The following is a 12,501-nucleotide window of genomic DNA, read 5'->3' as shown; positions in this document are numbered from 1 at the left end:
TGCAAGATAGGGCCCATTATGTTATATTATATTTTTAATTATATATTAATTATATTATACAATACAACAGCCAAACTATGACGAGCTCTCAAGAAGCTTGACACGTGCGAAGGTAAACGTGACATTTATCGCTTCGATTGCTCTCACACACCATGCAGATCTTTGAACGGGTCCAGGATAAGCGAATTCGTAACATTGTTCGTCTCAGTCATTCAAGCCAGATTCGTGTGGAACTGTGGGACAGTTGACGCAGTTCATGCCACCAGGCTCCTGTTTGAGATGCATGGAGAGAAACAAAAGCCCATGCACGCTGCCTTTCGACCGTGTTCCCCATAAAGCCATCTGGCACGCACTAAGAACCCAAGAAGTTCCCGAAGAACTCATTGAATGGGTAAAGCTGCTGTACAATGAACCAAAAAGCAGAGTGCAGGCAACTGCCAGAAAAACGAAGGAGTTCCATATAATTGTGGGCATCCACCAAGGATGACTTTATCACCGCCCCTATTCATTCTTGTGATGGACGTCATCACACAAGACGGTCGATCTACAGCAGCCACCGCCATGCACACTTCTCTATGCAGACGACGTTATGCTTTCTGCTTTAGAGAAAGCCAGCCTCGCTGGCAAATTTCAGCCTACGCCTTAATGTTAAAACGACATAGTACATGACAACAGACCCGAACAAGCAGGGTACGATCGATAGGAAGACCAGTGACCGTCTCAAGTTGAAGATCTACCATACTGTAATTCTGCACTGCATTGTCATACTGTTGCTCTTTATGGGGCTGAGTGTTGGCCCGTGACGAAAGATGTAGAACGCAGTCTCTGTGTCATGGAAACAAAAATGCTGCAATGGATCTCCGGCATCACGTGCTTTGACCACGTCTGTAATGATGACATTCGGCAACGGTATGGTGTTGCCTTAACATCTGACAAGCTACATGAAGCTTGCTAAAATGGGCTTCCAGCTGGAAGTCAGTGGAAAGCAACCGAAGGGACGAACCGAAGCAGAGGTGGCTCGACACGCTGCACAACTATCTCAAGCTTACCAGTTTGCATACTCCGATCAAGCCGACGAACACTAAAGAAAAAGAAGAATACAACAACCATACTAAGCAACAGCCAAACTAAAATTGCAATACAATTTATTTATAAGAAATATTATATTTACAACAATAATACAATTGTCAGATTTATAAAATAATTGCTTGCTAATTTTGTCACATTTGACATTTTTGCTGTTACGTTAAATAGTTTGTGTGTTCCATAATTACTTGTTGAAAATTCTATAATAGGCTGTTTAAATGCAGGTTTCCATTGCGACAACTTAAAGTGCCGAACAACACTACCTTTTTGGGGCAATAATGGAGGAAATGGTGAAAAAGCAGCTTTTCATAGCCCAGACTTTCAGAAATTGAACTAAAAAATGTGTCAACGAGCCCTAGTAACCACTACTGATATTCGAATTGAGAAGCTGTTTGAATTGAGGAAAGCGCTACATTTTTATCCGAACACTTTTTTTGGGAAACACAGAGATTATGGCGATTGTATTCAATGAGAAAGATGATAAAGTGTTCCATTTTTGTTAGTTATATTCAACACTTTGCCAAATCTCAGCTCTAGAACAAACCAAAGAGCAGGAAGGGAGAGACCCATTAAAAGAAGGAAGATGGGAATAAAAAAGGTGGAAGAGATAAAAACAGTTTACTTATTGAGGGAGAGAGATTGAGAGAGAGAATGTGTAAAAAAAGAGAGCGCAGTAAAAGATCAAAGACTGCAAAAACAGCAAAATGTAGACCACAGAACAGAAGGACAGAGAGAGAAGATCATGTAGCTAGAGATAGATTAAACAGAGAGAGAGAGAGAGAGAGAGAGAGAGAGGGAGAGAGAGAGAGAGAGAGAGAGAGAGAGAGAGAGAGAGAGAGAGAGAGAGTATTATCCATGCAGCAGAACACAAATCAGATTTTAATAACCACATAATTGCTATTATAATTTGTATTATTATTACTACAAGTTCTCCTTTTTTCCTTCATGTATATATGAGTGAACTCCCCTTACATTCTCAAACATTCTCACCCTTCTCTCTCTTCAGTGAAGTCTTTCTGGCACCACTGTGGCTAAGCTGGCACACTTCCCAACAACAGGAACTAGAGATAGAAAGACAAAAAAAGAGTGTGGGAAAAGGTCTGGACAGGTCTACCAGAGATAGAAGACAGGATCTGCGTTTAGCCAGAACATACCTTACATGCTAACAGTCCTGCGACAAAGAGAAAAGGGACGATTTCAATCGCTCCAACCATCAGTTTCTGTTAAGCGATTTCAAACTTTGCAATTGATCATCCACCCAGAACTTCCCGAGATCTGAGAAGTCACAGGCAGGCTGCTCCCATCAGAAGCTGCTCTGGCGTTCCTCAGCCCATAAATCTCCGCAGCTTTTATATTTCTCTGTTCATCAGAGCTCTGAAACTGTTCCGTATGTCTCTTTTCCTCTCCGCTGTTAAATGCCATGGGCCTATGCTATTCGTGCTGAGACGTCCAGTTTGTGTTGTGTGAATGCAAGACAGCTGGACGGGGTTACACACATAATAGCAAGCAGGGCACTTTGGGTGGAGGACACTTGCCGAGCGGAGATGCCTTTAGTTTGGACATATTGGATGAAGAGACAGAGAAAGTCGGAAAGCTCTTTTGTGGACAAAAAAAAAAAAAAAAGTATCTAAAAGCATTTTTCTCAAACTGTTTTTGCATTTGATGATTAAGAACTTTTTGCAAGTCTTCTAAATGTCTTGAATGTAAATGCATCACATCATATTCTGGACACAGTGCATGAGGAATTAGTTAGGGTTCCGGCTAGTAGAATAAGTTGACATGTACTTGCAAAGTTACTTATAGTCAGTAGAATGTCTGTTGGGGGAGCATCAAAATAAAGTGTTAGCAGATATTCCAATAATAAACATGCAACACGAAATAGAAAAGAAACATTACAATTAAGATGAAAATATAATGAAATATGATTCATCACACAGGGACTTCTGGGGGTGCTCTTGTAGTGTTACTGTATAATTTTAACTGTAAAATCTTTTTTTTTTCTTTACACAATTTTGCCCTTAAAGTTACACGCATATTAAGTATCTAAGTGAGATTATCTACTACATGAAGGAATTCGGACCCTGGTGCTAAATAGCCTATTATACAATATGCTTTTCATGTAGTCAGTTGCACCAGTGAATATGTGACAACTTGCCCCAACCATGTGTGTAGCTGGAAAAAGATTTCTGAGACATAACACCTCATGTGGCAAGTTCTATCCTGTATATTTATGCTCTGATTTTCTGCTTGAATTCTTGGTTTTAATAAACAGTTACTGCTGCTCTCTTGCTGTATATGAAACCCAGCTCTCCGTTGACTAACATTTACTGATCTCTTTTGTTAACTTATAAGCTTTTTCAAAAAAAAAAAAAAAATACTAATGAAGATTTGGCTTCAGATTTCTTTGGCTTGTGAGTTTTTATTTGTATTTTACCTCTTTTTGTGGTGCAGGTGATGTTGTTCACAGTAATGAGTTCTGAGAAGAGACCGTATGAATATCTTCCTTCATCAGACACCCGATACAAACAAATGCTATTTTAAAGAGGAAACATTCGTTACAGGAGAAAGGCCTCTGGGACTGCAGCACATGCAGGAAGCCAAGCCTTAATTCTGTTGCTTGAGTGGAGACAGTGATTTGTAAGATGGGGACAGAGTTGGGAAAGTGTTCTCAGGATGTCCCATAAAGTGCGGCAGTATCAGTCGTTCTAATCTAAGTTCAGATGTTTAGGTTGGTTTGACCTGGGGTCGTCTTCACCCCTCAATAAAGTAAATAGAAACCTGTAGAGTCAACATGCTTTAGGGAAACAGACTGCATTAGGTAAAGGTTTCGACTTTAAGTTCATACAAACTTAAAAAAATAGTCCTTAGAAATGTTTTGATTAAGCATCAACATTGGCTCAGACGCTTCTCCAACAACTTCTAAGGAGAAATTAAAAAACATAGACAGCAAGGCACTGATCATTTAGCCTTTACGAATTGGCTGAGACAGGTTTGTGTTCAAATTGAAATTGAACTGAATTGCAGACTAATTATCTAATAAAAGCTGTGACATTACTAGGAAAAACAATCATGATGTTTAAGAGTTCTTGAAGAGATCTAAATTTTGATTTTTCTCTCATGCACAGGTAAGAAAAAATATTTTAATACTGGACTTTTTAAACATTATTAAACAAATGGAAATTTGGACAATGGACAAATGGCTTTTTCTTTGGATGCTAATGTTTTATCTTAATCAAGGAAAGTTGACAACTGGCTTGTGGGAAGGCTTGCCATACACATCTGAATGCTACCAACATGTCTGGCTACTGATTAGCCATCCAACTTCAATGCTAATGCTCTTCCTTTATTCTAATAGCTGTCCAAATGCTATCAGACCAAACTCTTCAGTTAATACCTGGAGTATAGGTGCAGGAAAAGCTTAATGCTGTCTCTTACAGGATGGAATAATGGCTTCTTCGTAATCTGCATCGTTAAGTGAGAACTACCCTTCCAGACATACAAGCAGAGAAGCGCCATTGGCTACTAGCAGTGACAGAGATAAAGTACGGCTGCTGGTTGAAGACCTGGCATCCATGTTGCCTGTTTCTGATTCAGTGCTTTGTAATGATAAAAGGCTGTTCCTCAGGCGAATGGTCGCTCCAGTTATGGACATGCTCGAGATGGTTTTGGATTTCCTTCGGTTTGATCAGAATGTTGGACGCTGCCCTAATTTTGAGTCATCTCAGAGCTCTTCTCCTGCTGGACTAAAAATAGCCGCTGTCGAGGCGAACCTGTCCCCACTGCTCCTGATCAGAGGAAATACCATTGGTTTATTTCAAGGCCTTTAAATGAACAGGAATGTCTAAAAAGGGAAACATCGATGTAGCGTCTTTTATTCTGTAGTACAGAAATGTCGCTCTTGTGACATTCTCTCCTCAGTTTGGAGCATTATTTTTAAGCCTCTGAAAACTTTGGATTGGATCACCTGTTTTAATTATGCAAAGTACAATTAAGCAAACATAATTATTCATATAGTAAAATAAAATAATTAAACTAATTTATAGATATTTTGAATCCTTAACCACAATAGAGTCACAATAATCCAAAATCGAAAAATTGGACGGACGGACGGATTATTGTTTATTAGAAATTTTATTTAAAATAACTTTACAGCACAAAACAAGAACAACAAGAGAGTAATCTGCAGGGTTTTTGTTGTATTTTTCCAGAGTGCGAAATTGCAATGACAGGGGTCCTGTAGCCCAGCAGGTGAGCTGATAAGCAACACCAATGAGATGATGTTCTGATGATGGTAAAGATGAAACACTTTGATGTCAGCAGAGTTCACAAGTTCCTGCTCTGCTCTGGATTGGTACCATTCAGATAACAAGACACAAGGGCGGGGGTTATTTTACTTGTCAAATCTATGGCTACAATACTAAAACGATTCAGCCAAAAGGGTAGTTCTCTCCATGAATGAGTCTGACCATTCACACATACTTGAAACTTTTCTTATCAGTGATTACAACTAATATATATATATATATATATATATATATATATATATATATATATATATATATATATATATATATATATGTAAACAGACTTCACACAGAATGAGTATGGAGCTGTACACTTCGGATGTGTTTTTGAATTCAAAATATCTAGACAGACCACTACTGAGGGGAGTAAAACAAAAACGTCTCAAGATGTGTTTGTAATAATACTGAAAGACACTGAAAAGCCAGTGTATGATGCAGTGACTATGTTCGTCTGAACCACATGTACATAGACCAACATTTTAAAAGTAGCACTGAAGTAATGCAATAATAAAATTTTTTCTTTTACAGATTGACAAACTTGATTGCAAAGCAGACTACAGACCAGTGATAGACTTAAGTTCTATGTATCTATTGAGTTTTAAAACCACTATTTGTACTTGCAACGCTACTCATCTGCTACAATGATCTTGTAATTATCTTGGATTTGCATTATATTGGGGGATATTTGATTATTGCAATTATTTTGATTAAGCAGCATATTAATTCAATTATTTACTTATTTGGCAGCAATAATGATAAGGTAGCACTTCATTTCAGTGTCCTTGTTACATGAAGTTACTATAGTTATAACTATAAATTATGCATGACTACTGTACATGTAACTAACACGAAAAAAAAAATCCTAACCCTAACCAAATAGTAAGTATATGTAGATAATTTATATTACTCAGTACTCAAATGTATAGTCACACTGTAACAAGGACAGTTGTTTTGTGATTTTGTCTTACTATCACTTTCAGATTTTAGACACTGAGTCATGGGATACAAACATCAGATCTCTTTACATCATGTTCACTGAAAATAAATTGGTAGAATTTCCTTTGAAACAACTTTGAAAAATAAATTGCTAGTGCATTTCACAAATAAAAATACATTAAAAGTAAAAAAATACTTAAATAATATTTGTTGTAATTACAACTTCGAAAAAAAAAAAAAATTGAGTGTAGTTTTACTCAAAATGTCATGTTTTTATGCCAGTAATGAAAAACAGACTAATTATAAAAATTAAAAAAAAGGTTTTGGATAACTATTAAGGTGGACTAAATGTTTCCCTCCATAGCTCTTTGACCAATGGAATGCAGTCCTGTTATAGCTTCAGGGGTTACCATGCTTCAGTGACCATGAGCATACGCACAGGAAGTTTCTCCACATGTCCACTTCTGATCCACACTTCCTATTTATTGGTTCTGTCAGCTTGTAAGAGTCCATACATGTGTGTGTGCGGTATTTACGGTTATTTGAGAAGCGTGCCCTCTCTCCCTTCAGCAGTCAGTTTCAACTGATAAGGCAGAGGTGAGGGAAGAGTCAGCCAGACTCAAAGCGTTTGGTACAGACCACCCCAACATCCACACATTTGAGTCCAGCAAAACCACATGTCCCTCCAGGGGTCCGTGAGAGACGAGGTGGGTCGACCCAGCCTGGCATGAGCATAAACACACACAAACACATATACAAACACAATAATCCTGTAGCCCGGACTACACATCCATAACTGATCTCTTTACCAAAGGATTCAATTATTCTATTACAGCACAACAAATTGCTGGAAACAAACTCAGAGCAGTTCGGAGAGGCAAAGTTTAGTATGAAAGCAATTAGTGAATGTAATTTGTGTGTTAATTTGAGTCAATGTACACTGTAGCTGCTGGGTAAAGCTAATATGGGGGTTTGGCGGTGTAAATTAGGGGTAGTTTGTTAAGTGCTGACCTGGAGAGGTGTGAGGTCCCAGGGGATCGTAGTCTGGCTCTGGACCCCCTGATGGTTCCTCAAGAAAGGAGGAGGTGTTTGTTTATACAACTTGCTTTACAGGACCGTCCCTCCATCCCCCGAAAACAAATGAATGTCCTACAATCCACTTACCCCCCCTGCAACCGATGTACTCGTATTACTGCTGCTGTATCTGATTGTTCTCTCTCACTGTTAACACTGCGTCAGATCTAATTAGTTTGCTGTAGACATGAACGCAAAGTGAGATAAACGCAACCAAACTAGAAATCATTTCGGACACAAATAAGCTAAATGAAAATTTAAAACCAAAGAAATGAATAACAGCTAGTTATTCTGTTAACACACACACACACACACACACACACACACACACACACACACACACACACAAAACCAACACTCTCACACACACACACACACACACACACACACACACACACACACACACACACACACACACACACACACACACACACAAAACCAACACTCTCACACACACACACACACACACACACACACACACACACACACACACACACACACACACACACACACACACACACACACACACACACTAAAACACGGTGTGTTTAAACATATAGTTACAGTTACAGTGAAATGGAAGTAGCAAAATATTTTGTTGTTGTTGTTGTTTATATTGTGACTTACATCAGAGTAAATATGATAATCGAAAAAGAAAAAAATAGGTTGGGGACTTGGTTCTATCCATCTGTTGTTGATGAATGCAGATCTGAATGCTAGCTTGAGGTCGATTGTAATAAAGGGGCGGGGCTTATGAAGACAACATTTTTGGAGTGGCCCAGAAATGGCAGAGAAGTCTGCCATTTCAATGGATGATCGAATTATGACATTTTGATTAAGAATTGAATTGTAAAAAAAAGAAGAAAAAAAAGAAACATACATGATTGAATTGTTCACAATAAGATAAACAATATGCATTTAGAAAATAGATTTGAATTTTAATTTCATGTCAACTTCCCCAGGTGACCCACATACGTATTTGCATACTTTATCGCAGATTAAATAGATTAGATGCAAATGATCAACATTTAGCCTATCCAATTAAAATTTCAATAGAGTCGGTTTATATTTTTTTGATAAACATGACAAAAATATAACATTGGGATTATGTGAAAAGAGTTTTTACCATTATAAAAACACATTTGTGAGCATTAGCATAAATGCAGAAATCGTCATCAGTGGGTCTGACCAATCGTGAGCGTGTTGTCATCACAGCTTGTGCAGCCGCTCTGGAGAAACTGTGCAGAATGAGCAAGCCGACTGGCACTCGGATCGCTTTTGGGGTACTTTTTGATGGCATACGTTACAGGGACTTGCTGTTGGAGCCAAGTCTCAAGTCTGGTCTCAAGTCCCAGCATGCACTGCTTCAAGTCAAATGCACAGTCTCCGCCGGATAAAATCGAACACAACTAATGACGTGTCCAAAAAGATCCCCCATCTTCCACTGGTTGGACAAACGATAGGCCCGCCACAAGCCCTTGCCATTGGTTGAGCCAGGCAATGGTCAATGGAGTCAGTATTTACACTTCTTGGGGAAAATCACCCAACAAATGATTTAATTATAGAAGTCTCTGCATATTAAGCTAGAGTCAGAAAAACTATTTAAAAGTACATGAATATTTAAAAAAAAAATAGTTTTAATAATATAGGCCAGTGCCAGTGGCCACTCTTTTTATTATAATGAAAGCGAATTATCACAATTAATCCGATGAAGTCAAATGGTGTACTTTAATGAAATTGGTACTTTTGTGTCCTTTTGTGATTTAAAGCGTCAGTCCTCATACATTGTAATTGCATGTAAAAGCATGTTGACCACATTATTTAAAACTTTTGTGTTTCACACAAGAAATTGATACAGGGGGTGCATTTCCCAAAAGCATGTTTGCCAACTACGGTCACAATGCACCCATGGTTTGGAACAACAAGAAGGTGAACAAATGATGACAGAATTTTCACTTTCGGGTGAACTATCCCTTTAAGTAGATTTTATTCCCCATCAGAAAAAGTGAGAGAAAGAGAAAAAGAGGAGAGTGGGAGCTGTGTTTTCCTTCTTTTCTCTCAGATACATGAGATATCTGCTCACCACAAGAGCCCTTCACACTGTCTTCACTTGGAATCTCTCTTTCTTTCTCTTTCTCACTCTCTCCACCATCTCGTTCAAAAGAAAAGAAACCCCATTGACTTAGAACTGAGTGACCTGGAACTAGGTGGGGGTTCATATACTGAACTGTGTAAGTGTGCATTCCTATATATGTAAATAAATATTCGTGTGTCTGTGTACCCATGTCTCTGGGTGGATATGAGAGAGGGGTACTGGAACATACGGGCAAGCATCCCCAGAATCCTTCAGCTTGGCCAAAGTTAACAGACAGGAGGGATTTGGTATCAAAGCGCTGATATTTCATTCCACACACACACACACACACACACACACACACACACACACACACACACACACACACACACACACACACACACACACACACACACACACACACACACACACACACACACACACACACACTGGCAGGGTCACGAGGAGGGGGTCTCCCACAGACTATTTGAATACAGAAATGTTTAATTGAGAGCAACAGGGAACACAGGTTAAGAGGCCAGGATATACATATAGATATTTAAAGAAAAACATCTCTCTCTCATTTTTCTCTACAAACTCTCTCATGTACATCAGTTCAAACTACTTATTTCTTGGTCCATTTCCCCCTCAATTTCTAATTCTATAATGTGCAAGCATCTTTAGGGCAGTCTGAAATGTGCTTTCTCTCACAACTTGTTTGGCTTGTGTTCAATATTGACACAAAGCTGCATCAGAATACAAAATGAAACACCCTTGGGTGTTTTATTAACATGAATAAGTGCACATCTGCGTGCAGTGTGGAGTATGCAGGGACCTGCGAGGATCTCTTGTGCTCCAAGTTTGACGTTCACAGAAATGAGAGTGATAATATACTGAGTTCTCAAGGTCATGAAACCAAACAGCTTAACTGAACACATTCAAAGAAATCCAGAAAATATATAATATAATGTTTTATAGTACTATATGTATGTGCTTGTGCTTTCTTTACCCTTCCATTCCCCTGTTATGTTGATGTTTTGTCTTGGGCCAGGTGTGCTGGGTGAGTTTGGTTTCCCCTCACTGCCAGCCGTTATACACATATATTAATCAGCTTATGAAAGCCTCGGGCCAGACTATTCATCAAGAAGCCGTGCTCTCATACAGTATGAGAGCTGATTTAGGTATTGTTAGCTTTCTGTTTAATAGAAAACGACAGAGAAGTAAATCTACATGCTTGAATACGAATACAATGTTTATGTCCTTAAACCGCATAAGTTGAACCGTAACACCATGAGGAAGAAACATGGTCTCTCAGGGTCAATCTTAATAAGAGCAAAAGGGACTGAACTTTACCATAACTTTATATAAGGAGTCTGAATGCGTGCACATTCTTATTCTTATTCTTATTTTAAATTCAAAGCTTGTGAATGAAAGGCCTCTAGGAAAAACTTTAAACTTCTCCTTCTGTTAAATCCTTTTAAATTTAGCTGTTTTTAAGTGCTCCGGCCGGTCTGTTTCTGATTTCAGCCGACGGAGTTTGAATCACAAAGGGTTAGAGTGGGTAATACAGATGGCACAATTGCTGATGGCCATTTACTTCAAGGGGGATCTTTTTTCACTATTTGCTTTTTTGTCCTTCCCTCTCAATTTTTTATTGTTTTTTTTTTCTCTGCAAAAGAGACAGTTAGCTACTTCACAAGGTCAAATTACTGATGACATGTTATGTTAATAGAACAAAGAACAAGGCAAACGGGACATAGCATGAAACGCACATAGGCACACACACACACACACACAGACACACACACACACACACAGACACACACACACACACACACGAACGCACACAGGGGTCTGTGGTCTCCTTTGATCTGAACAGTTCCTGGGCCTGGTGCTCAGAAGAACAAATGAAACAGAAGACTAAGTTTCTCCATCCTGCTTCATCAAGTGATTCAGCCCAAGATTCAGAAAAACAGAAGATTTGAACTTCCTCTGCTGAGAGACCCACAACACACAGTCACTAAGGGTGTGTCACGAAAAAAATCATAAATCCACTTCAACAATCCCAAACATAATTCAAAGACGTGGGTCGGTTATGACAGGTTTCGGTGTAATTACACATATTTTTCTTATAAATGTATAATGGAACAATCTCCGCAATCCCTTACGTGAGATTTAATGTTATTTTCCAAGTAGTTTTTTATTTTGCTTATTACGGACTGTGAGAGCAGGGTGTGAGTAATCATATGGATTTACTTTGTCATGAACACTTGCAGAGCCTAAAAATAACCCATTGCTTGGGAATGACCTCTGACTTTCATTCTGTTACAGTAAAATTCTATGCTCGGCTTATTCGCTCATTTTATGTCACAGACTCATGCTAAGCCTTTTTATTTTATTTGAATTTGTTGTTACTTTGCTCTCTAGACATATATATATATATATATATATATATATATATATATGTATATATATATATATATATATATATGTATATATATATATATGTGTGTGTGTGCGACCCTGGACCACGTCACAAATCGCACAGGTATATTTGTGGCAATAGCCAACAATACATTGTATGGGTCAAAATTATCAATTATTCTTTTATGCCAAAAATCAGGATATTAGATATTTTGTAAATTTTGTACATTTCCTACCGTAAATATATAAAAAATATATATTTTTGTGAGTGGATGCAGCACATTTACATTTATTCATTTAGCTGACGCTTTTATCCAAAGCGACTTACAATTGCTATGTTTCAGAGGTCGCACGCCTCTGGAGCAACTAGGGGTTAAGTGTCTTGCTCAGGGACACATTGGTGTCTCACAGTGGATTCGAACCCGGGTCTCTCACACCAAAGGCATGTGTCTTATCCACTGCGCCATCACCACCCCTATGCAGCAAAATCGCGAACATAAATCGACAACTTCAAAGGCGATTTTCTCAATGTTTAGATTTTTTTGCACCCTCAGATTCCAGATTTTTCCCAGATACCTCGACCAAATATTGTGCTATCCTAAC

The sequence above is a fragment of the Siphateles boraxobius genome, unplaced genomic scaffold (assembly GCF_051911475.1).
Source record: "Siphateles boraxobius isolate OS27281-9 unplaced genomic scaffold, OSU_SipBor_1 20, whole genome shotgun sequence".
In the NCBI taxonomy this organism is placed as follows: Eukaryota; Metazoa; Chordata; class Actinopteri; order Cypriniformes; family Leuciscidae; genus Siphateles; species Siphateles boraxobius.
The sequence above is the reverse complement of the archived record's forward strand: the minus strand, read 5'-3'. Positions refer to the sequence as shown.